Raw genomic sequence first — 25,629 nt, 5'->3', positions numbered from 1 at the left:
AGGACATTCTTTAAATTAATTGTTGTAGCTAAAATGGTAGGTAACATCAGCCTGTTTCTAGCACACTCATAACCTTTTTTGAATGAAGCATATTCTATTTCAGTGGTACTGACTGAGGAATACTTTTTTTTTCAAAATTGATTTTTAGTGGTTTGGAATAGATGATAACTCAACTTATCATCTACCAAAGAAATGCATTTGTGTAACAATTCCCAAAGTGAGTTTAGTTTGCCAGGCAAAGAAAAATTACATTCTCTGGAGTGCGTGATGGCCCATCTTTATCATCAGCTAAACTCCATTGCCTCTCTTTTTCTCTCTTATTAGGCCTGAAAAGACCAGATGGCTTGTGGGAGAAAAAATCATTCTCCTCCAAAAGGGAAAGAGGCACCACCCACAGCCATGGTGAAGCTCTGAAACATTTAAGACATGCATGGCATACTTTAAACACACACACACACACACACACACACACACACACACACACACACACACACATAGCTCATTGGTTCATGCTTGAGTTGTCCGTACAAACAGCATTATGTCGCAGAAAAGGATTGACGGCAGCAGATAAATCAGACGATCAAGATGGATTCTTGATATATTGACCCAACACATATGGCCTTGACTCTGTGGCAGCATGGTATGTCAGAACAGGCACTGTGTGTGTAATCGTGTTCTGTTCGCAAACTGAATAGTCAAGTCAAGTTTATTTATAGTCCTTTTCACAAGCATGTTTCAAATGATTCATATATCAAACACACTCACGCTCACATTCAAACTGATGGCTCATTGGAATCTCCACCTGACCTGCTTTTCAGAGCATGAGAACTGAGTGAGGCTGACATTAAATTCACACATCTTTTTTTGTTAGGTGGCAAACGTCTTGAAAGAATAGTTTGACATTTTTGGGAACGCTCTTCCATTTTTTACTGATTTCAAAGCACACAAGCAACTGACAAAAACACACAATTGTCTACTTTTAATACAACACTCTGATCAGATGTGATTCTATATGCTCCCTGGACCCTCAAACAAGCCCCTTATTTTCTATTTCTATCCACATAATGAAGCCACCCCGGAACACTCATCCTTTCCAGTAAATTGTTCTGTTGAAACGCCCTTATCACACTCTCATGATTTTTGATTCAGCAACTCAAGTCATGAGAGTCCGAGCCGACTGCTGTACTGAAGCTCAAAATACCGTATAACACTTTGCAGAGAAATGTAGCATGCAGTCGCAAGATCATCTGACGGCTTTTCTTCAGGTTATCCAGGCTTACAGACAAGCTCACACCATCCCATTAGTGGCTGCACTCTTAACAGCAATTTAGTGACTTCAATTCCATCTTGGCTGTTGTCTATTTTTTTTCGTTCTACTAAAAGGGCGAAATAAAAAATTGCCTGTGAGGTTTCATATATCACACGTAATTAACAACACAAATGTGTAGAGATGTCTGTGTAGAGGAGTTTGTCATTTCCATGCATAAGATGCACAGGGAAATTATGCATTTCTTTCTCTGTCTGTCCTTCTCCCTGAGGTCCTTATGTTTTGTCACTGTGTAATGTCCACCGCAGGGCCACCTCGGTGTTCCGGCCCTCCTCTCGTCTCTCCGACCTGGCCAAGCTCCTCTGAGAGCCAGGTCTGGTCTTTTGGTTCAGAGGAGGTGAGCTGGCCGAAGTGATGGTTTTTGATCCCCACACCAGACGCTGTCTCACCTCCACAGCAGACGTTATTCAGTGACGCCTAAAATTAGATGGTAGGCCTACACTCTGGGGGGGATGGAAATGTTGTGGTGGAATTTGCATTAGCCCCTGCCAATCCCTGAAACTAGCATCTGAAGATATATATACGCTGAGAACTTTCTTTCATCCAGAACAAAATTACTTTTGTATGTGCATGCAGAATTTGGTATATTCCACCCAATTTGCCCAATATGTTTCTGCATGTGTGCTATTGTGCAGCCAGTCATGCATGAGGGAATGCTTTATCTGTGAAACAATTGCAGCTCTTCCAGAATGAATTTACCGCTGCCAAAACCAACATATGCTCTTGTCTTATACAGTGCATATTTCCAAGCTGTTGTCTTTAAACATCTTTAACAGAGATTCATAATTTGTACAGTGAGGTCATGTGTACATCTGCAAACTACAAAGCAAATTGAACCAGTTCAATGTCATTCAGTCATTTTCTTATGCATAGTTAGTTATTATTACACAATAAACAAGACTAGGCCAAAACCTAGTATAAAGCTGGACCATGTAGGTCAATATGCTTAATTGTGGCCAAATTGTACATGGATAGTCAGTGGTGATGTCTATAATGTGAATGAATGTGAATTTAGATAGTAGTAGTATTGACCGACAGTATTAACATTGTAAATGCGATGTTAACACGTTAATGCGCAATGAACACATTGTAAATGTCTGCCTAAAACGTGATGAATAAGAAAAATCATTTAATTTAGGGATGGGAGCCGTAACACGGTATTAAACAGGCCCCGGGTCTAAAGCTGTAGCATTTATCATTATGCTGCAACCTCTCCCCTGGTCTGTGTCAGGGCTAAGCTCCTCCACATACACACAAACATGCACACACGGAGCAAAGTCAGTGAACAGCAGATCAGCGAGGCCGCGGTGGAGACAACTTACTACTGTAGCCTACATAAGTGCATTAAAACCTAAACCTTAAAAAGCCAATATTTTATCAATACCCCTGTTCAACAAGTATAAACATGCAGACATGTATAGCAATATTGTAATCTGCTCTGCTGCAGTCTCTCATCCACTGCCGTTATGTTTCACACGAGCACGGTGTGCTAACTCAGCTAATAGCGAATTGTGACAAGCTATAACAAAAGCTGTCTGTATGACGTCTAACTGTTTATCTGAGTTTGCCACGTATCCTAAAATGTGGAAATCCTTGTAAACTTAGCTGCTGGCTGAGACTATGGCGATAAAATCATATGGCAAATTAATATGCATGTCAATGGCATCATCAGGAGGAGGACAGGATGAATGACTGATACTGAATGATATCTGTGACAAATAAATCTCTTGAATCTTCATTCTTTCTAAACTTCACTCAGTTTTGAGTTTATATAGTGACTTTGCAGTTTTAAACATTACTGTTGCGGCACTACAAACAATATTTAATTTCCACCAGAAACTGAAATTGAAACTTAAGTCCCACTGGCATTGTTTCCTTGCACTGCTTTCAGATGGTTCTATTTTAAAAGATGATTTATCCTTTCTTCATAATGTTAAGGCCTACTCCTTTTTGTTGTTTGATTATTTTATCTTTCACCAGGCCATTGAAGCGATGCCCACTTCCTTTAGGTGTTCATGTTAAGCAATTGTGCTGTTGCAGTGATCCGACCGTCTATTTTTCTGCGTGCAAATCTTGCAAGAAAAAAACATTGATCATCTATTATAAACGATATAGAAGACATTATGTATGATATACATTATCTGATTCTGATAAATGATCAAATATGCTTCCCTTGCTAAACCTTTTGATTTCCTTTCCCCTTTCCTTGCTGTTCTCCTGGAGTTTCATTTCCACCGATTTTCTGTCACTGCTGTTTGTGATTTTTTTCCCCCTAAATAACATAGGCATACTTGTTCCACATTCTCACATTTCATTTGTGAGAGCGACAAGAGGAGCAGCCAGGCAGACACACAACAACAACATCCACCCAGTAGCCTAATGACAAAGTTAATCAGCTGATTGATGGGCGATAGCGGAGGTAAAAGCGCCACTACAATTTGAAAGGGCACGGTCCAACCGGACCACGGTCCAACCAAAAACAGGAATACCAGGACCACATCTTCTTCTTCACTTCTTCTCAATCTCCCTCCTCTCTCCCTATCTGCTTCTCTCTCTCAGAGCAACTCCCCCTCCCCTTTTCTATCTCTCCCCTTTCTCCTTTCTGTGCTGCAGCCCACCCTGCTCCGAGCATTAATGGTACATGCCATTGGAAAGCCTATCTCTGGAAGGGAGGAGGGGAGGGTGGTCTCAATCTCTGCTAAGACGCTACTTTAGTCCCCCAACATAAGCACATTCACAGATGTCTCTGCACGTGTAGAGCCGTGTCACCCGTTACGACAGAGCAGCCCGCTTCTGTGTGAACCAACGAGCCGCGGACAGACAGAAACAGTGAGGTGCAGAGAGATACAAAGAGAGGTAGAGTGGCTAAGTGAGGGAGGCAGAGCAAGAGAAAGAAGAGGCGAAGAGCCACGGAGCAAAAACAAATACATCGCTGCCACTCTGACGTCTCCCCCTCATGCGCCTATTTCGGCTTGTGTGAGCGCAAGAAGAAGAGAGAGAGGGGAAGGGAGGAAAATAAATCCTGGGAGCTTGTGTCATCTCTTTGCTTTATATTCCCTCCTTTTTTTCATCTCCATCTTTCAAGGCATGAAGGCGGGTGTCAGCTGGCACGGCAGAATAAAAGAAAGGGATGCTTTGACTGCTGCCTCTCTTTCGACAAGGGACAAGGAGGAGGAAGGGGGGGACAGCTCACAGCAGGGACAAAAACAGGATTTCTAGAATGAATGGGAGTCCTTCTGCCGCATGCGCTGGGAATAGCAGTCTCACACTGAAGTCTCTGAATGAGGTAAAAATAATGATACCACTTTATCTTCCTTTTTTTTTTTCTTCTGTGCCTGATTGGTCGGCAGGGTCAGATATACATCTGAGAGGTACTTGAAAGCATGCTTGATAGAGATGAACCAATTGCCATGCTGATCAGGTTTGTAACAGCAGTGGGGAGATTGCCATCTTTGTCCCTGGGTCGCTGTATGCAGCAGCACGGTGGAAGTGAAGTGAGAGGGAAAATCTATGCATGTTGCATGCTGCAGAGAGGCAGTGAGAACAGTCACTGTTGGCCTGATGAAAAGAATTGCTGATAATCCTCATGTTGAGCATTTGGGTGCTGAGATAGCAGAGGAGGATTGAGAGATTTTCTTTTAACTGAGCTGAGCTGCCACGCAAGGTCCAATTAAAGTTTAGATTCAGTCAGTTCCGCTGATAAATGCAAATTAATAAAATGTGAATGTCATCCCCTATGGTACACATTAAAACTCATGTGAAATAAATAAAACATATGAAGACTAAAAAAAAAAGGGGTGTGGGGGGGGGATCATCTAAAGCAAAGTCTGACAGAGCACTTTTACTGGTGACCCTGGGGAGCCATACACTATCTTCCAGACAGAAAATAACAACTTGTCCACAGAAGCGTACAAAACAGGGGCATTGGCTTGAGAAAAGGAAAGCTTGAGTTGGAGTTAAGTGGGCTGTACGTTCTCATTTCTGACACCTTCCTAGGAAACCCTGGCTGTTTGTGAAAAGATGCAGTGTAGTGGATGTTCTCTTGACCAGCACAGGTGCATAAGCAACTCCCTGATCCTGGAGAGAAGAAACAATTATGCAACGTTTCAACCTGTGTTCCACTTCTGTCCGCTAATGACACAATGATGACACATTTTGGCATGATCATGAACTAGAAAATGTACGTTGGCAACATCAATAATGGAGGGTTCAGTGCTTAATACTATGCATGTTTGTAGTTAACAGGGACTCTCAGTAGTCTCAGTGGAAAATCTTGCACAGTGTGGTTACAGCGCCAAAGGTCTGGGCTCCTGTCCTAAGTCCTTACTCATGTGTCAGGAAACATCAACCTGACTCTCCCTGGAAGTTCTGACTGGTCCAGTCACAGCACGCTTACACCCATCATGACATCAGGCATATTGGACAAAATATGCTGTCTCTTAAGTTTTTTTTTTTTTTTTTTTTTACAATCAAGCCAGTCTCTGAGGAAAGTGTAATTCAAAAAGACAGAAGAACAGAGGCAATATTGTTGCAATCGCTCTTTGTGAAATTGTTAATATTAGAATACCATTTAATAGCTATTTGATAGATGCTTGTATCCAATGAGCCTTATAGTGCTGTGAGTATGTGTGTTTTTGATATTATATGGGGAAATGAACCCAAACCTCTGGTTACTGCAGGGCTGCTGTGTATCTATTCATCCACAAATACAATAAAACACACAATGGCATAGATTCCGCCATAGACTGAATTAACTATTTGTGCTCCTACATTTCTTAACTGATTCCACAGACTACATACTGTTTCTCAGCCTGTACAGTACGTTCACATGCAACAAAGCTGTGCGTGTTCCCAGCTGCCCCTTACACCGGTGTTAGCATGCTTCTATTGCGCTGCACTCTCTGACCGTGTATATATTTAGTTTCTGCTCAGTCTGGCAATGTCAGCAAATGGCATCCAGATCTCATTTATGGAAAGGGACAGCTTGTCATTTCATTCTGTGTTCATGTTTGCCCCCTTCGCCTTAGCCATACAATACACAAAGTGCCAGAATTACACACACACAATGTGGCTGCAGTTCTGCCCCCGTAACTCATGATTTGCAGTATGAAATATAATAGAATAGAATAAAATAGGCATACTAAAAGGATATCATATTTATATATTGTAATTTATTTCCATTTTTATGGTAACAAATCTCTTATTAATGCTTTATCTACGAGTCATAACCATTATAATTCATAAATGGAAATAACTTGTCCACGATTGTGGTTAGTTTATATGCTATACTTGCATCAATAGAGCTTTTAGAGCATTTTATCTCTTTAGGAAAAGCCCTATCCAGAGGGTCAAAATATAAACTAGAGAGCTGAATGCTTATTGCACAGTGAAGAACCTACAACTCTTTATTATTAAATCTTGTCAGTCTATAATAAGCATTGAAATGTAAAGTAAACAATGTTAGGCATTTAGAAGAACAAAGACAAAGCAAGCTACATGGCCACACATTGCCATTTCCACACTGAAATGCATTATAACAGTATATTATGAAAGTGCTCATATTATGCTTTTTGGCTTTTTCCCTTTCCTTTATTGTGTTATATATTTTTTTGTGCATTTTATACGTTTACAAAGTGAAAAAGCCCAAAGTCCACCCCAAAGGGACTTACCATCTCCAACAGAAAACACTGTTTACAAACTGCTCCAAACAGCTCTATTGTAGTCCAGCCTTTACTTCCGTGACGAACGTGCGTCACTTTGTAACACACGTTATAATGCTCGCCTAGCTGCTAGTGTGGCACGCCCTCATACTCTGCTTCTGACTCGGTAGTAGTCCTTACCTAGCTACTGCGCATGTGCGACTCCCAACAAAGATGGAACAGAAGTGAGATGTCTCACTCTGTAGCTAAAACAGAGAGCTCAACACACAGGGTGAAAAGAGGAGCTGCAGCAATGTGCAGTACAACCAAAATATTATGTTTTTTGAAAATTAAACCATGTAAACCTATTTTTTTCTTCATCTAGAATTAAAAAAATAGGGAACACTGTACAACAAATGTCATCAATATTATATTATACAATATGATACATCATCTTGTAGAAATGCAGGTGTTGCATGTCCATATGTGGAGGACATGTGTTCATCACTGATAGCTCAGCAGCATTTCACACATCATTGCACAGTGTAATAATATGCCTGAAGCCCGATAAGACGAAGGGGTTAGACTTTGCACAAATGTTTTGAACAAGGCTGTGGAGGTTTAGAAACAGAGGGCAGCGTGTGCGTGCATGCAAAGCACGTCTACCTACACTGGTAAGCCCACAGATATAGGTTTTTGAACCCCACTCCACTGGGCAAAATTCATGACTGATTCTTCTCTGCAGATTCAGTCATGCAGCTGTCCAGCCTTAGGCTACAGAGGGGCGAAGCGGCCGTCATGAGAATAAAACATTGCCTTCATCACATAAAACAAATACTTTATATAGCTGAACAACCCACAGTACTGTATGTGGTTAGGTACATATGGGTACATAGAACTTGAGTAATTCATACACAATCACACAGACAGCTAAGCTAGATGGTCTCTCACATCTTGCTTTTGTAAAGATAGGCATCAGAAAAGCACGCTCAAACAAGTGCAGTGATTACTGGGGGGAATCTAAATCTTTATGATCATGAATTTTAACCACTGACTGTTTACCAGAGTGACACCACAGTAGCCTGATCTTGAGGCTACATCAATAATTCTGAATCTAAGGGTTGCAAATTGACAGCACAGAGTACTCAAGATCGGTCTTGGTCTCAAGATCTCGGAATCAATCGCATTTTTACCCGTCTTGTCTCAGTCTCGGATAAAGAGGACTCTGGATTTTATATCAAGACCGGTCAAGACCACAACTGCAGGGACTTTGCTAAATTGCCTGTGCATTGTCTGATTTATGCCAATGTGTTAAAACTTGCAAATGCAACCAATAACTTGACTTATATCCAATTTGAAATTTGGTACCGTAAACCCCCTCTCACTACCTCCTTTACACGCACGCAATACACTCTGCTCTTGGTGATGACGTGGTCTTGGTTTAGGTGGTCTCGACTACAACACTGCTTCCTACTGCAAACAAACACAAAATACCTGTTTTTTGCATGTGTGAACTGTGAAAAATACCAGCATTTTAAAGTAATATTCATCAGCAAGCAAGGATTATTTATGCATGGTCACGGGCAGATTTGTGCTTAATCCAAGTTAATAATAAAAATAAAGCATCAGTTTTATTTTTATCGAAAAATAGCACAATCTTCGTGAAAAGGGCTAGATTAGATCAAATGATTTCCACCCAGATTTTATGCCCACCTGCATGGAAAAGTTGTTTCAATTTCAACAGCATCAATGTGCAATTCATAGTAAAAGGTCCTCTTGTAACAAAAAATGTTTTGAGTGATAGAAAGTTTAGATAAGCTTTGTTTTGTTTTTTAAATAAAAGCAAAAATAATTAGTCCTTGTGAAGTTAATAGTTATCCTCCACCACTGCCTGCACATTTCTTTGCTAGTTGTTCGTGATAAAATATGATCCTTTTTACTGGTTTCATTTTGTTCCGATGGTAAGAATCCAAATTAGAGGGAAGCAAGATCTTCATTAATAAGTAAAGGTTGCTTGTAACAATGGTGTTCGCTTGACAACATAAGTCAGCCTGGTTCACACAGTGTCAACCACTGAAGTCTGAATTGTATGAAAATATGGGATGGCATTGCTTCACTTTGGCCCATGGTGGTCCCAAAGGCAGGGGGCTTACAATACATGCCCTTTTTAATGAACAGCTTAGAAGCAAAGTTGTACCAAAATGAAACTAAAATCAATCTGTTGGGCCTTGCAGCAGTGCTGTCGTACCTCTGTGGATTACACTCCATGGGGCACTTAAAATCTGTCTGGCTGCCCATTAAGACAGCCACTATCCTGGCTCATTAATGTCCTGCAGAGGAATTAGTATAAACTGTGCTCCACAGACTTGTGATGGCAGAGGCACTCTTCTTTTTCTCCAGCAGCTTTCCTCCTTCCAGGGACAGCAGTTGTTTGCTTGTGGTACATCAGAGCAGCTTGGAGTGACCAGCAGCACAGAATAATTAGATGTTCAATTCCTCCAAACTGCTGTAACTGTTGAATTTATCCTGACTTGTTTTAGCAATTTCAACAAAGGTTGCCAAAGATAATCACTATGTAGGACATCACCACACACTTAAATGGGAAATTGGGTTTGAAAACCGAGGATTATAAGAGGATGGGACACGATTCTGGAAGTAATGAAGCAATATGAGTCGCAAACATGTCCATTAAAATCAAAGGAATGGAGTGCTTTAAGTGTAATAAAAAGCTGGTTGTTAATACCTTTTTTGTTTGCCAGTGTTTCCTACATTGTGCTGTTTCAGAAATTACTGAATGTTTTGCTGTTTCGGTTATTTCTCTTTTTTGCTGCGAGATATGTTTGAATTTGATCAGAGGCTGTTTGTTGAAGTGTTTGTCGCTGTTTCCCAGAGGTAGCTACTTTGATTGCTTGCATTGTGACATTGACCAGTAGACCTTTTGTATTCCCAGTCAAACTGTAGGAGGTATACTCCTTAAAACATATACATTGGAGATCAACCTTCATTCCATGAAAAAAACAGTGTCTTCTAAAATAGTTCATTATTGCTCATGCCAATTAGTGGAGACCCTTGGGTTTGTTTGTTCTTTTGTTGACGCTGTTTCAGTTCAACTCAGTCAGCAGACCACTGTTACACTTATCATTTCAAACAAAAGCTCAAATACTTTTTCAAAGCAACACATTGACCACTGTGCTGGTTAGAACAGCTACAATAAGAACATGTTTTAGTCTTTCTTATTTCAGATCTTGGGGAGGTATTTTATTGCAAACAAAAACCTATAACATCTGCTGAAGTTTTATTTAGTGTCAATCAAATGAACAGCATGGTTTCTCTTTCACAGGGATTTGCTGCTAAAGCTAATGCTGTTTACTGGTTCAATCAGTAATGCTGCACGATTCAAATAAGTTTCCCCCTTCTCTTAATTAATTTTTTGGGGGTATAATCTCATTATGTGTCTTTGTGGTTACCCGTGGTCCCTGGGGGTGTAAGAAAAAAGAAGGTATTAGGGACAGCTGGCAGTGTGGTATCAGTTGTGTTCACAATCATCAGGCCTGCTGGAGATTAGAAGACGAAGCAGAGATGCTACTGGGGGCGTATAGTATGTGCAGTCACAAAGTGTACTGTACACACACACACACACACACACACACACACAAAGACACAAATAGTCTACACTAATACGCACAAACACTAAGCAAAGCCCCTGACCCAGCCCTCAAGCTCTACCTCCCCCACTGTCACCATATTCTGCCACACACAGTGACCAAGAATAGAGAGGAAAACTCTTCTTTTCTTTTCTCCTATCTTAAGATATTTACTTTGAGTGTTGCAATTACATAACATAAGAGAGCGAACAGGAAGAGTCCCACTCTATCCTTCATGGAAAAAATTAACTTAACCTATAATCAGCGTGGTGAAGATGGCAGAGCTTGTGTCTACAGCTGAGTGCTCAGCTCAGGGGGAGGAGGAGTTATAGTAAATGTTGTGGCTAACAGGAGGTGTCTCAGGTCAGGGGGCTGAGATGATCATTTCACATAATGACAGAGGTTTCCCTTCTCGTCACCCATGCAATGATGATGTGACCTGACAGTGGCGGTGAACACTGTGGGGGTGCTCTGGTAGTCTATACTAAATACATACTGTACATGATGTGATTAATCTATGCTGACCTCAAAAATCAAGCAATATCACAAAATAACTCCTAATATTAAATGTAGTCATTTGTTCATGCTGGAATCAGATGTGAGAAAAATGTGTACAAAAGTTACCAGAATTCCAACCTGAAGTCCATTATTAATGTATTATATTTAACCAAAGTAGAGTCTATTCACAGCTAATGCAATCAAATATGAATGATTTTGACAGAGTGACTCCATTTTATGTTATTTTTTTGTTTGTTTGATAAACATCCAGTTCTTTCCAGGGATAGCTGCTGTAATTACTCACAGATTAGGCAACGGCAATGGAAAATACACAGCACAACAAAAAGTCCTGGTTTTAAGGCACAAACAAGCTCTCACAATTACCCTCTTGAGAAAATCCTCGAGGCTTTGTTGTAAATCCCTCAGCTTTAACAAGAACTAAGTGTCCCTCCGTGCTCACCTTATGAACACGCTTATTTCAGTAACCTCTCAAAGACAACACTGGTCAGGTGCCTGGTTAGCTCACCTGGTAAGGCAGTCGCCCATATATAGAGGTTTACTCCTCGACGCAGCGGATGCGGGTTCGACTCTGAACTGTGGCCCTTTGCTGCATGTCGTTCCCCCTCTCTCTCCCCTTTCATGTCTTCAGCTGTCCAATACAAATAAAGGCCTAAAATGCCCAAAAAATAATCTTAAAAAAAAAAAAGACAACACTGGTCAGTGATCACCATTACCCTGGTGCTGTTCAATTTCCAGGTCTATAAGCATCACCTAGTTGCAACAGCATGTTATAGTCAGTGTATTTAATGTGAAATCTGATAAATGAATTAATGACTGAACAAAACCCTGCATGAAATGGCAAGAACATCACTAAATTACAGCAGAAACCCTACCTCTGAATAAAAAAATCACATCCTAACGAGGTTGTCCTGTTACAGAAGGTAATACACACAAACAATAAACACAAAGTGAGTGGCATTTATAGATTTAAATCTGTCTAGCACCTTATAAACCACATACTGATTGACAAAATGGATTAGTAAAAGAAGTAATAGGAGTAAAGTGGACAGCAGAGGGATAAGGGGACAAGAATGATTAGCCTGTAGTCAAACTGTGGTTAGACTGTAAACATAGTTTTTTGAACCCTTTGAAATAAAGAAAAGAAACCGATCACCTTACATGCGATTGATTACACCCTATATAGCATCAGGGTGACAATTGCTGTACTTTTCTCTCTCTGCTACAGTGTGTTCAGAAAAAAAAGAAAACATGTCAGCCAACCAGCCAATCTTTCCCCAGATCATCTTTGGTCTTTTGTCCTCATCTACTGTAGGAGGACTACATACTGTGTTCAAGCTGTGTTGGCTTGCGTTGGTAGATACTCATGGCAGAGATCCTATATGGCTGAGTTCAGGGAGATTTTGAAATGGGGTCCACAATATTTTTTTTTTTACGATTCCAGTAAATTGTAGGACGAACAAGTGAGGTAATAGAGCACATCCTTGACGTACACCCCATTTCCGAGTGGGAGGAAGTTGTGGAGAGGGTTTTTGTCATTGCATTACATGAAGGCCTCTAATTTCATCAAAGTGGGTGTTAGCACAATCTCGTTGCAACTTGAGGAACAAGCATACATGGGTGTGACTGAAATGATCTTTTCCGTTTTCTGTCATGATTTTTAAGATCAAATGAATTGATTGAGTGCCTGGCTGAGGGTGTTCTTGAGATTTAAAGTAGTTTACAGTAGCGTGACAGATCCAAATACAACTGCACACCACCCGCCCCTGCAGCTCAGTCCAGCAGTGTTGTGTAAGCTGCTGCTCTGGACCTCTGCAAACAGCTGTTGAGTGCAAAATAAGAAGAAAACCAGGGTGACTGCATTATGGCTTCCATTTTCTAAATTATTTTCTAGATCTGAGACCAATCTGATTTACTAATCTACCCCATGAAAACACTATTAAAACCATGACAGTTTTTTTTCGTCCATCAATGCTGAATGTGCTGAACTCATTTTCTGCCATGGTGCAATCATCCTTGTTACACAGTATGAAATAGGATTGGCATAGAGAGGGCTGTCTGGTTTTGCCATTCTGAGTTACTAGAGGTAATGTAGGCAGCAGTTGTGACTGTTTTGACTGAGTGAGATGGATAAACACTCATTTGCAGCAGGGAATTACTCTAGATTAAATATTGATGATTGTTTTTCCTTGTGGTATATTTACATTTCCAGACCAACAATACCAACGTAGCAGAAAAGCTGGAGTAAAAGTAAATACAGACGGAATCGTGTCGGTGCAGGGAGAGGAACTTTTATTTTTATTCCACTTCACTGTTATGTTAGGTTTAGGATTTCCAAACATCCAACTTCTGTCAAGTCCCGAAATTAGTGAAATTATCTGTGTGGAAGTTTAAACACTTTCAAGGTGTGTGAGAGGTAGAAGAAGTCAGCCTTTCTGTAGCTCACTGCTGCCAAACAGTGTAATGCGTCACGCTGAGGAGCAAGAGATGACAGGTCTTAGCTAGCATGTTCTTGTTGTTGCTCACATGGCATTTCATGTGCAGTAGGCGCCAATTACTTCTCGCTCACAGTGTTGCATCTCAGAATCATGCTGGCACACGGGTAATGAAGGCAAAGTGTGCCAGTGTCCCCCATGAATGCTAAGAAGTTGTCGTATACCATTAAAATGTAAATTTAAACCAGTCCAGTGTATTCTGATTTTCCTGGACTTCTATTACTCAAAATATTTCCTCTTGATCCCTTTAGCACCTGAGGGGGGAATCCTCTTTGATGTGGCCTGTTGTGTGTGGCTGTCAGAAATCCAACTAATTTCAAAAAATGTATTTGATTTTAAAGGTTTTTAAAGAACTAGGTGACCTGTCGGAGCATCTACCGTGCCCATGTATTGCCCTTCTGCTTTGGACTTAAAGAGCAATGAGCAGTAAGTCTGACCTGCCTTGCACCAGTATTAATTTGTGGAACTTATTGGCTATTTCAATCAGGAGAGACTTCGTTGCAGATATGCAAAGATTTATTGTACATAAGCATAATATGAAATGTACAGAGTCTTTGGGGATTAGACTCCATCGTTACAAATATTTTAAAGGGGTAGAGAAGCCAGACATATTCCCCCCGATGGAGCCTAGACACTGGAGCTGTCTGCCGGAAAGGGACTCAGGTTGCCGTGGTTGACGATGACCAGAGGTGGAAGGGGAGGAGGAGGGTTGCACGTTTGCCTGAAAAGACAGTTGATAGCAAGGAGAGAATACATTTAAAGCAGGATGTCATGCTGTGATTGGATCATGAATTTCGTGGCCAATTTTGGTTGGTTTTCTGAAAAGTGAACGCCTCTTAACAGCTGAATAGTTGTAGGAAGAGATAGTGGTGATTGAAGTTATTTAGAAGTCTTCCTGAAAGAATTTCCATAAGAATGAATTACCATGAACAAGCTGTAAAATACAGATACAAAATAAAGAGCTTAAACTGTTCATGCTCATAATCACTTTCATAATCATTTCATAAGTGATGTCTGTGTACCAAAGAAGATTGGCAAGTTATGAATAAGGTGGACTTTTAACGATAGTGATTTTAAGTTTATTGATATATACATTTTTATTTCAAACACTGACAGATGCCCATCCTCAGTCCTCTATGTGTCATGCTAACCAGCAGGTTTGATAAGCGGTTTACATATTCAGTCCTGAGGGCTGAGCATGATGTCCCTCAGGCAACATCTACTGAGCCGTCCGTACCATCTGACTAAAGATATGATGGCTCTGAATGTTATCATTTGGAGAATATGTGGGAATTATTAGAGCAGAAGTTGAGCAATGATTTGTGCAGTCGTAGTATGTAAGCTGTAGATTGTATGTATGTAGATTGTATGCTGTATCAAATGGGATTAGTGCCTCCTCACAATATCTCCTTTTAATATTGAGGTCCTCCTCCATTCAAAAATGTGTTTTTCGGACTGTCACCACAGAACGAAAACACACTGTCATTGTAGCCGTAGCCACTGCCAGTTACAAGCTAACAAGCAACATAAACCAAAAAAAGCGGGTGACTTCATTTACCATTCTGATACATCCGCTAGTCGCCTATTTTAGTGCAAAACAGACGCCACATCTGAGTCTGGGTATGATTGACGCCGGGTTCAGGAAGGCAAAACTATAGTTGCAGATTGCGAGCCTGTGGAGGCTGTGGTGCTTTTGAGCACGGAGGGCGGAGCAAGGCCAAATCCAGAATTTCTCAAACCATAACAGTATTTTTTTATTTTTACATTAAATGTTCAAACGTGTCTGAAGTGGGACGGAAATCATTTAAATGTACAATAAGAAGTTGGAGTATCGGATTCCTTGTTGAAGCATTGTCATACTGCTTCTGGATGACCATTAAATTACATTCTAAACACAATCACTTGTCACTGAGCTGAGATGTGATTTCAGTGAACAGATCAACAGAACTTTGCACAGAGGGACCAGTTATTTTGTCTCCTCTCAAAACCCTAGTACAATTTAAGGAGGATTTCAATGAAAATGAATTATTGCAGGATAGGGTGACCAGATTTCCTGGAACTAAAACCGGGACACTTTGCGCGTGACCGTAGTGCTTGTTAAAAAGCACACGCTTTTTAACGTGCCAGCCCAGGTCAGACATAGACACAGACAGATTAGACACAATTTTGCCAACAGCACACGTAGGCCAACTGCTCACAACATAATGGGGTATCTCAGTTAATATTCATGAATTTTCTTGGTATGTAGCCTACATATCTAAGAAATAATATTAAAAGACATTGAGTGAGTTTCGTGTGGGACCAACATTATTTTTCCAAAGTAAAGCATTCTTTTGGGAAATGCACCCACTGAACTTGTGAAAAACTTTGTGAAAATGTATTTTTCATTGCATGGCACTAAACAAATTATTTGGAACTGCTGCCACAGGCTTGATTTAAAGTTATGGTAACACTTTACGGTAAGGGTACATGAATAATGAATTCATGCATGAATTAATTAATGATTTGTGCATTACTTCATTCCTTTATATCTTATGAATCATCAGGAATTGACACGAGTTCATAGCGTCTCATTCATGACCTCGTGCATGAACAACGCATCAACTAAAGCATTAGGTAAGGTGGATACATCATTATGCACAAGTTGTGTTCAAATCAGAATTTGCGCAGTGATGACCACATTTTTTTGCAGAAAAATAAATAATCATGATCATGCTTAATAAATCATAATTCATAATGATGTGCTCACGTACCTAATGCTTTAGTTGTGTTGTTCATGTATGAGGTCATGTCAATTCCTGATGATTCATGTGATATTAAGGAATGCAGTAACACATAAATCATTAATTACATAATGCATAATAATACATAGGCCTATATCAATTAATTCATGCATGAATTCATGATAATTCATGTACCCTTACCGTAAAGTGTTACCGATGTTATTCTAACCAACAACACACACACACAAAATGTAATCTCATTTGATAGAACAGATAGCTTCCCTATTGGAAAAATTCATTCCGTATACAGTATTTGTTAGAGGAGTGAATTTGCTCAAGAATCAATTGAAAGCCTACTGTGAAATTGCACACGTCAGCAAAATTGGCCCACGTGACAAGTAGCGTCTTTAAGGTGGGAATGGTCATACGGTACCTCACGTCAGTCCATGTGTTGTTCATGAGCGAAAAGATCAGCTCAACAGGAGCATTTGTGCCCGGTAGACACATGGCGAACTGACAAAGGAGACCTACATTTTTGAACGGAATCTCCCTGCTTTTGAAATGCGCAAACATTTCCACCCAGCACTCGTCCGCTGACTTTCCAGCGGACCTGGAGTGACTGGTTAAAACGAGACAGATAAGAAGAGGCATTGCGACAATGTTTACAAATATACATTGTAATGCTGGCTGCACAGATTATGCAGACGCAGACTGCTACAATTGACTGACACACACACACACACACACACACACATTGTTAAAATCATATGCTGGACGCTGTATTAATCTTTCTACATGGGTTTAGTTAATGAGTGGGCTATGATAAGACCACGTCGGCTATGTAATCGCTGACAACTGGGACAATTTCATAGTGGTTGGTGTAAACCAGGACATTTTAGCGTCCCGACAGGCTTTTGTTAGGACTCGGGACACGCAACTCAGAATCAGGACTGTCCCGGTCAAACTGGGACGTCTGGTCACCCTATTGTAGGAATTTTGCTCCCATGAGAGTGAATGTTTTGTTGTGAATGTTATGTCAGCCTCGTCTTTATTAAGTACAGAGGGAACAGAGCAAAAGTATGTTGCCGGAGAGATTTGTCGCAAATTACTACTGCAAACTGCTGCTAAGTAGATAAAGTGGTAGTTCCAAAAAATGGCAGCATAATAATTGTTTGTGCTGCCTGGTGACGCATGTATGTAATGAGATGGTATGTCGAAGGAACTGTACTGTGATCAACGTGGCTCGGTGAAATAGGCAAAGGCAGCATTTGCTGACCTGAGGTGGTCCTGCTGTAGCCCGCCACAGTTAAATGTTGTCCAGTGCTGTGTCGTCCTGATATGACTGATATGTACAGAACAACTTCAGTCAAGTCTGGAACAAGTACATTCAACTTTAGCCTAAACTGCAGTGATTAAGTTAACTGTTTTTACCTCATTATATCGTACCTCCTATTGCTTTCAGTTTAAATTTTGTGTTAAAATGTTATGATATTGCCTCATAAAATGTGGGAAAATGGATGTGAACTCTTGCAATATAATGAAAAGAATAAACAAAGACATAGAAGCACATCATTGTAGTCGTGCAACCACAGACACAATGAGCACCTTGTTACCTTACAGTAATTACTATTCTAAGAGTCGTGAGCAGATTTTAAAATACTTTGTGATTATGAGTGCAGGTATGTATGCGTGCATTTGTTTCATGCATATGTGTCTTTTGTCCGTTGCCTTCGTGGACACCACATCACTTAGCATTATTGAAACAGGATAATTTGAATGAATGCCAAGAAGCTATGCTCAGTTACATGCAGCTCAGTGTAGCATCATCACTAAAGATAACTGAAGACAGAACAATGTTCACACTGAGGATAGGAGTTGAGTTATATAATAATACACGGTGGGTTGGAGGCCTGAAACAAATGCCCTTGTGTGATTGATTACACGCTACAAGCTAATGAGATAAACAGAGCTTGAATCGATTCAGTCTGGGAGGAATCATGCCAGAGGGGCATATGCAGCCTTGTGCAATGGCTGTATTGACACGCTCATATTCAAAGAGCCAGTGAAAGAGACCAAACCTCTGCGCTTTTGGCTGAGAACAGAGCTGTGTCCTCTTCCGCTGCATGGAGCTGCTTCGCCCACCACTGCAATCAGGTTCAATGTTCAAATCAAATCAAATGCTAGCAATGGGATCTAACAAGTTGGGTACAGTACTTACCGCTTAACAATCACTGCTAAGAAAAACCTTTTTCTGGTCAAAGACAAACAAGACATGGGCTGTGTAGCAGGCATTCTTACATTAATTGATGAGCATAGGAAAGCACCTTTAGCTGTAGTTAGTGACAAAGCAAATTACAGTATGAGCATGGATGACCATCAGCCCAATTTAGGGACTAACTGGTAAAGCTGCTGCAGTCTTTCGCTCATTGGCTAATGACAGACCCACTGATATTCTAAGTGCTGTAGTTAACCAAATAAAACCTTCATGCTTCACCAAGAAGGGCTGGACACCATGCGTGATGTTGAGCATGTCTGAGTTGCACACGATGACTCAAAATAAATGGAGGGAAGAGAAAGCACAGGGCTCTAGATAAGTGAATACCTGGTCTTCTTCCCATCACCTAACTGTTAAGATTACTGTTTTACTACTGTATTGCAATATAACATACAATTGTGTTCATTACACAATAATTTTGTGTTGAGGTTCTTCATAATATGTGTGTTTGTATTTTGTATGTGCTTCATCTTGCTGTAAAGTCTGTAACCACTTACACTTTCAAAAGCAACTAAAATTCTTGTTTCGGGATTTGTGTTAGACTTACACTTCAACAAAATCCAAAACACAACAAAGTATAAACAAGTTGGATTATATGTTTTTTTTAGATCATGTTGTGGCTTAATTTTAAGTACAGACATTTTTCAAACCAGGACTTACCGCAGTGAATGTTAAGCCTTTTGATGCTCTCTGATAAGCATAACAGCAAGGGAATATGACCAGGCTCCTGGAAGGACACTCAGAGGAGGTTTTTATTAATTAATAGTTTTATGATTGTGTCACTCAAATCTTGTTTGCACACCAAAAGACACAAGGGGGCATGTCATCAGTCATGGGAGGGGGAGGAAGGGGAAAGGAGACTGTTTGTACACAGAGGACAAAGGGACGAGAGTCTGTGTTCTGTATGTGCTACTAAAGAATTAGAGGGAAACAAAACAAGTGTCCAATTGCATAAAAATGTATTTTCTGTGTGGATCATAAGCCTTTGAGCAGGATAGCAACAAGGGACCGGTGGGGTCGTCGTAGTTCCTCCACAGACGAGCATTACAAAGAAAGAAGCTGGCCTCTTTTTTACGTGATTCCATATTTGCCCCATGAGGGTGACATTTTCTTTTGCTGCAAAGGATTTAGTATGTGTGTGTGTGTGTGTGTGTGTGTGTGTGTGTGTGTGTGCATAACTGCATGTGCCATATGTGCCCATTTGTCTTAATATTTGTATACAGTGTTTGCATTTTACACCATTTGTAAAATTAACTTAAAACATATGCACACATGAAGTCAGGTTGAGTAGAGTACAATCAGTTCCACAGCACTTCTCAAGTTTATTCATTTACTAATGAAAAAAACCTAAATAGTAAGTTCTTAATTTAGTGATAGTGATAGTTAATAACATAATCCTTTGCTCTCATTATTCAAATTTGAAAGAGGGATTTTATAAGGAAGTAAGGAACGTTTTTAATCTACAGTATAAATAAGAAGCCCATTGTTTTCAATAATAATAATGAGGGACTGTTGGTTATTTATTTCAGGGGCCATCAGAGGAGTTTTGGGACCTTTAGTTAAAATAGACCTGACCCTTCCTACACCAGTAATACATTTTGGATGACCCTCCAAAATGACATGGAAAAAAGGGATGACCCTCCCCAGCAATTTATTGATGCCTTCTGTACTGGTTTGCACTAGGCAAAGAAATACAGAAGCCATTATTTTTTTCTTTACAGCCATGACTTACATGACTAAACCTGTGCATTCTCATCTTACGCATCACACTCCTCTGTTATGGTGTGGTGGCCATTTCAGTAGATTTACTCACTAACGTTGCTGTGGAAACACAATAAGCATGGAAACTAAATGCACACTTCCTGCATTACTGCATTACTTCAAATACTAAGTTACTCATCTAGTAAACTAGTATTCACATGAAATAAAACAATAAAACATTGAGACCATTCAGCAAAGCACACTGGGTAATTCAACACTGGTTGCTATGGACTCATCACTAGGCTTCCTCAGTCATTGTATATTTTAGCTATATATTATTATAGGTAAAGCTGCCAAAGCTTAACATTATCCAAAACTCCATTTCTCAGATGAGCGTCAATTTGGGAGCTTGCATGCTACCACTCCTTCCTTCTCAAATGATTTATATATATATATATATATATATATATATATATATATATATATATATATATATATATATATAATATCACCAGGAAAGGCTATTTGAGTCGGGTATGGCTGCAGCCTGGAGACCTCCCGTCTCATGCCCTCCTGGCTTGGTGCAGTCCGCAAGCTTTGACTTTTCAAAATAAAAGCTTGCGTCTGATCCGTTATGTTTTTGTACAGTGTTTTGGATGTTTTTGAACTAAACAGTACGGCAGTCATGTTAATGAATACAATTATTTTTTCATCAGATGTCTTAGTTACAACACGATGGAGCTAGCAAAGCAGTTTTGTGTTTATATGTGCGAGCGGGATTTATTCAGTTTGGGAAATCCCACTGTCTCTAAAGCTACAGTTCAAACTGTCTGGCTGACTAAACAGGGAGGGACCCATCTGCTAGCGATAGGGGCCAAGACTGAGAGAGCTACATGGAGCTACATGGATAAATATGCACCAAACAAGCCACTTTGAAATGTTGCTGTTCTCACGAATACAAAAGTTCGGTGACCCTCCCCCCTAGACTAAAAAAAATTGGATGAACCTCCCCTCAACAAAGAATAAAAAGACATGACCCTCCCCTATTTTCCTCCGGTGGTCCATTCCATAAATACCGAACGGTCCCTAATAATAATGATAATAACATTGCAATAATACTCTCTTTGCTCATTTTTCAGCCAAAACAAACTAGTATGTTTTTAGTTGTGAGTTACTGTAAAAACAAAAATCCTAACAAGACGATGATCATACAGCCTTGGCTGTCAAATCACAGATACAGATCTGTGATCATACAGATCATCGGCTGTACACCGAGTTAACTGCACCGACAACATCTGTGATAATCACCTATGATTGATAGGTTCTGTTCAAGTGTGGTTCTAACTTGCTGAATTCAAATACAGAGGGGGAGAACATGCTGTTACAACACGTATAGAGAGGGGAAAAGAGATGAAAATCAATATGGCTCCAGCCACGCCATACTACAAATGAAAAGCATGCATGTCACGATAATGGATATGGATTTCTGGGTGTGTGGCTCATGTTTTATTCCCATGCAGTGCAGAAATCTTTATATATAGTGCTGCAAACATTGATTGATGAGTACATGGGACAGGGAGTCTATTTCTACATATTGTGACTTGTATAACAGGGTCTTCAATCACTGTGTAAAAATAGCCACTTTGTATGGTTTAGATAATTATACTTTTGTAAATGAAATGTTCTACATATACAATACTGTAAATGTGGTTACCTCAAGTTTACAGTATACGACCACTGCCAGAGCTGCCTAGTGCTACTTGTATAATTTGTAGCTGTCAGAGGCTCAGGTAAAGACAGGGTGGGTGAGAGACTTAGTGTGAAAGCCAAACACTGTGAGGAGAAATGCATCGAGAAATAAGGAGAAAATGAGCAAAATTACAATATTCACCATGCTGCGAGAAGCGGGATAGCAGCCTTGAGATGTCTCACATTGTTTGTAAACAGACACACCGCTCTGTATCAAGCTTCCTGGTGTGCCTTTGTGTGGCTAAGCCTTTCACATCAATGTGTTTGTGTGTGTGTGTGTGTGTGTGTGTGTGTGTGTGTGTGTGTGTGTGTGTGTGTGTGTGTGTGTGTGTGTGCATTGTATATTTTGTGTGGTATTTCTGGCTGTCCAGTATGCCGTTACTAAGGTAATAGCCTGTGGTTGTCATCCCACCTATCGTACAATGACGGTGAATCTGGTCAGATAGTAGTACAAAGAGCGCAGGTAGTATGACAATTTTTCATTTTCATTTTATTATAAAGTAGATCTTTGTATAATCTCAATACATGTTGTTATTGGTTGAATGCTAATGGTATTAATTAATTTAATGTTTGTAATAATGTTTCTATATTTGTAAGTCAGCCTCACATAGTTACGGTGCATCATCTTTATTACCTCATAGTGAGACTGACACATATTAGACAGATATTAGACAGCCACAATACATACTTATATACATACTGTAATACATACTTGACGAGTTATTCATGGGACCTGGCTGCCTATAATTATAGGCCACACCTGCTCTTATTTATGTAGCTGAAACATGGATGTTGCCGTTGCTGCTGTGAGTGCACACTTTTTTCTATTGCATTCTGTCATGATGAGTTGACACATACTGTACGGTAATGAAGTTTGAAGGGGCAACGTTGATATCAAAAAGTGACATCTAGTTTAGAAATCAGGGCAAACATTAGCAAGCTATAGTTTCTACAATTCCGAGTGGAATACAAACATAACAGGAGGATGTGTCTTCCTAAATGTTGAATGTTGTAAAGGTACATACAGACAGTCAAAACTGAACTTGTTGTGAAATGGGAAATAATGTCTTGTTTCAACATCTGTAGGCTATACAGGGCTGCGACAGGCTCCTGTCAGTAGCACACCACGGAAGTTGACAACGCGTCTCCTAGCAACACTAAAATCAGATCAGCGACTGCCATGGGAAATGCTCACCCAGAGGCCTGAAGTTTAGACACTTTCCACAAATATATTAAGATATTCTGTAATACTTATAATTTAAGTAATTTCAAAATATATACAATAATTGCAATGTTATTATAGTTTACATTTCCTCACACAGAAAGTAAGTTAAACAGTGATTTATAACCTGTTCCCTTCCTTTTCAACTTTATTCAGGACATTATATTACACAGTGCGACCACTGCACCTGGTTGAATATGGCCTGTTGTTCCATCACTTGCGCTCTAAATTCTCACCTCAGTGGCAAGAGATAAAAATGTGGCATCAGTTTTGTTGCACCAAACCATATATGTTGAAACACTGTCCGACAGCTGATTCAAAAGTCAAATTCCCCTTTATTGTTCTTTTCAGAGAGCAATTCTAAACCTTGATGTTAAGGAGAAGTGTAAAGTACTTTTTTCACACCACGTCTCCCTTAGTTCTTCTGAAATGTAAGCCTTAGCTGTGAAAGTTCCACTTTCAAAATCTCATCAACTTTCACTTCAGTACCAGTACATTTATCTTCCCTTTGTAAGGCTTTCTAGAAATGTGAACTTCATGGAAGGATTTGCTACTGGACTTTGTCTCCACTTTGGTTACAGTTAATAGACTCAGGATGGCGTGCATGTTGAAAATGCACGCCATCACTTTCTGGAAGGTACACTTTCACAATCCATCACTTCATCCATTTTTGTTTTGACTTAGTTCAAACTAGTATGCACTTTGTGTCTTGTATGTTAAAGTAAGTAAAAATAGGCTACTTGCAGATTCACTAGTTTCAATTTTCTGTGCATTATTTTAATGTTTTAGTTATTCGGCAGACAATCCTATCAGAACAGCTGGTCAATGAAACATAAAAAAAGCAATAGAAGAGCAGTGTAATAACTACAAGCATTACATTAAAAACAAACATCCAAACAGCTGAAGTAAGCATATAATTACTTTATGATACATAAAGTAATCAGAGTAATTATTTAATAAAATTCTACACATGCTGAGGTACGAATATAGAAAAATAAAAGGGAACTGAGGAAACATTTTCAAACTTTTTGCCTCACCTTGCACATAGCTAATGATTTCACTGTCAGTCTCTTCTGTCATATCCCTCAATAGGAACGATGCTTCCTCCAGTCCAAACAATGTACCAACCAGTGCTGAAACAAGCGAAGGGAAGACATTATTCACATGAGACACTGTATGGCCAGGTTTAAGGTACAGTGCATGAGGATGCAGCTGCTTAAATCAATCAAGCCATGTAAACATTTTGGTTAATTCTTGTGCTTTGGTTGGTCCTGAATGCTGTGTAATGAGAGGTTAGTGAGGCTGCACCCAGCGATAGTGGTGCATTACGTCAGAAAAAAGGGCTAAATCTAAGAAGGCTTAAGCCATTTAAATAAAGAGGAAAGGCTATCCTTTAAAGTGTGGCTGGTGTTAAGCTTCACACCAATCTGATAAGTGCACTGTGCCCAAAGTAGCTTCGCATAAACTGATCTCAAGCAGCAGGCAGGCATGATGTAAAATGCTCCTATGATTTTCTCAAGCTAGAACCTATTTAAATTCAAATAGGCTACAGTATTGAATTCAAGTCAGTACAATATTATAGAACCCATTTTAAAGACAACTTGTCATCACTGGATACATGCAACAGCAGCCTTGCTAAAAACCCAATCAATAAAATCTCATTCACACTGTTCCTTATTGGCAACAGTTTAGTATTGTTGAGATCTCACTGGGACCCACCCAACAACAACATTTTTTCCACAAAATTGTAGCTGAGGTCACAAAGAAAAGGTTAAGAGTGTCTCCAAAATGTCATATCTAATTTCATAAAATATGATGTAAACACTTTGTTGTACGTCCACGACAAACAGGGATTTATTTTCTTGTGTAGAGTTATGTTTGAGGCCTTTGTGTCACTAAAATCCTAAAAATTTGAAATTCAAATCACTGACTAGTAGTTTGAATGTGTCCCATCCTGATCCTACAGTTGTTTCTATTTGATCAAGTTTGTGTACACTTTATTTCATAATTGCGCAATCATGAGTTACTAACACTTACATAAAAGTGATCAAAAATTAACTAATAATAAAATTAAACTAGGCTGTGAAATGTGTGCTTAAATCCTAATCACGACAATAAAAAACTAATATACCCTGAAAAGTGGTATTTATTCTGCCAGCAGTGACTGAATCCACACATATTGTGCGAGCATGGCAGGAGAAGATATCCCTTTATATAAAAAAAAATCCCTGATGGTGCGAAGGAAGAAGAAAAGACTGAAACTTTTCCTCAGGCTCAGATTAGCACACACGGCACGTAGCCTGTGGAGATATGAACACTGAGATTTTTTTATTTTTTT

At 39.7% G+C, this 25,629-nt stretch overlaps 1 protein-coding gene across 5 annotated transcripts in view; it reads left to right on the top strand.

Moving 5' to 3' along the window:
• The first annotated feature begins 4,001 nt into the window (after window positions 1-4,001).
• Window positions 4,002-25,629, top strand: part of b3gat1a (beta-1,3-glucuronyltransferase 1 (glucuronosyltransferase P) a) — an 83,919-nt gene continuing 62,291 nt past the window's right edge. For 2 of the 5 annotated variants that reach the window (XM_036004365.1, XM_031290815.2), the window contains exon 1: window positions 4,004-4,613. The gene's annotated coding sequence lies outside the window, so the exon portion shown is untranslated. Of the gene's footprint in view, window positions 4,614-25,629 lie in introns of all 5 variants that reach the window. The other 3 variants (XM_031290817.2, XM_031290818.2, XM_031290820.2) reach the window with 3 other exon arrangements.

Source organism: Sander lucioperca, chromosome 8 (genome assembly GCF_008315115.2).
Source record: "Sander lucioperca isolate FBNREF2018 chromosome 8, SLUC_FBN_1.2, whole genome shotgun sequence".
Lineage (NCBI taxonomy): Eukaryota > Metazoa > Chordata > Actinopteri > Perciformes > Percidae > Sander > Sander lucioperca.
This window is presented reverse-complemented; position numbering and strand designations above follow the sequence as displayed.